Raw genomic sequence first — 2,194 nt, 5'->3', positions numbered from 1 at the left:
TGTCACACGATAACTTTTGTCACATTAATGTTAGGTTATTGGAGTGCTTCCCAACGTGTGGTCCGCGGACCGTTATGAGTGGTCTCTAGCCCCATTTGATCAAAACTAGTATTATAGTGAATAAAATTATTAATTAAAGACAGGTAAAAGCCAATTCATCAATTTTTTTTATTTGAAAAATGCATGTACGTTTATGTCAAGTAGTGTTCCCGAGCAGCGGCTGCTGTTTGCCGAGTGCGACCTCCCTGCTAGACTGTTTCCGTAGCACTCAGGTGTGATGCGCAGAACCGTTCGCGCATATTCCGAAATAGAGCGAACTCAGTCTACCAATCAGAGCTCTCGCTGGCATGTATGCGCTCTGAGACCTCATGCAATGCTAAACTTCCTTCGTGATTGCACTACCTGTTTCATCATTTGTTTTTCGACTACTTTATTACTTGCAGCATGGGTCGGTGGCTGAAAGTGGGATCACTGAAGAATTTATTATTCGAAAACCTCTGCAAGTGCTCCATTCGTTGTAGTACACCGTGGAAGTGCAGTAAGTAAAAAGCGTAAATACAACGAAAGCTGTTTGGAAGCGGGCTTTGTCGAGACAGAGGAGGGGTAAGGCTAAATGTGTAATTTTTGCGCGAGTCCTTCCTAACAGTTCAATGGTTCCAGTTAAATTGCATCGTCATTTTGAGGGTACTCGCCCGGACGGAAGAAACTGATTTTCTCAAGAGGAAGAGCATTGAATTACCTGCTCGTCAACACTGCATGTAAAATCTTGCAAAAATAATTAGTGAAAATTTATTGAAAGCTTTTTTCCCGGTAAGTTATCAAGTGACAATGACACGCAAAGCTCAAACCATTGCGGGAATCCTCATAAAATCTTGTGTTAACGATATCGTTTCTTGTATGCTAGACGAAAAGGCAGTGCCCACTGTCAAACAATACTGCCAAATGAGGTGGAAGAATCTCTTGTTTCTCGCATCTAACACAATTCATTTCCTCTCCAAAAAGATGGATCTAAAAGATGGATCTACTGACGATGCGGGATTAAAAAATTTATTGGCTTTTGCCCGGTATGAATACTTAGGATGACGAAATAAATCTCGGGTGAACAGCCTGTATGAGTGTGCATAGGACACAATATTTCGGCAATCGACCACGTTGCCATCGTCAGGTGCGCACCTGATGATGGCAACGTGGTCGATTGCCGAAATATTGTGTCCTATGCACACTCATACCAGGCTGCTCACCCGAGATTTATTTCGTCATAAAATACGCCTGGAGAAATTGAAGAATCACAATACTCGGGATGTTTCGAGAAAGACCTCTTACTGTGCAAAACCACTATCTGCCAATACAACAGGTGCTGAAATATTCAGTTTGTTGGACAACTTTTTAAAGATCAACCAAATTTCGTGGTTCAATTGCATCATTGTGTGCACAGATGATGCAAAAAGCTGACGGGTCCAACGGTCGGAGCGATAACTAAAATAAAAGAGAGCTTGAAGCTTTGCAGCATTGTCATTGTGCTCTCTACAGACATGCTTTATTACGAAACAAATGACTTTTTCCTGCAAGAAACACTGGACTCGCATTCGGGAGGACGACGGTTCAATCCCGCGTCCGGCCATCCTGATTTAGGTTTTCCGTGATTTCCCTAAATCGCTCCAGGCAAATGCCGGGATGGTACCTTTGAAAGGGCACGGCCGACTTCCTTCCCCATCCTTCCCTAATCTGATGGAGAGCGATGACCTCGCTGTCTGGTCTCCTCCCTCAGAACAACCCAACCCCAACGTGCAAGAAAGGTTTAGATGAATCAGCCCAAATTATCAATTACATAAAATCACGGTCGCTGAAATCAAGATTTTTCACAATACTGTTTGAAGGTGTGGGAAGCCTTACTGTTCCCTGCTTCCCCATACATAAGTGAGATGGCTCTCACGTGGGAATACACTCTCTCGATTGTATGAATAGCGTTTAGAAGTCCTAGCTTCACTTTTAGACAATTATACCAATTTAGCAGACCTTATTAATGACGAAAATTGGCAATGTATATTTGCTTATTTGGTAGATAATTCCTCCAAAATAAACGAAATGAATGTTTCACTGCAAGAGAAAAGTCAGTGCCGATGACGAAGCTCGAAAGTTCATGAGGAAGACAGCACTCATGCCTTCTCGAAGAAAGACAGAACATGCAAGTGTT

The sequence above is a fragment of the Schistocerca serialis genome, chromosome 1 (genome assembly GCF_023864345.2).
Source record: "Schistocerca serialis cubense isolate TAMUIC-IGC-003099 chromosome 1, iqSchSeri2.2, whole genome shotgun sequence".
In the NCBI taxonomy this organism is placed as follows: domain Eukaryota; kingdom Metazoa; phylum Arthropoda; class Insecta; order Orthoptera; family Acrididae; genus Schistocerca; species Schistocerca serialis.
This window is presented reverse-complemented; position numbering follows the sequence as displayed.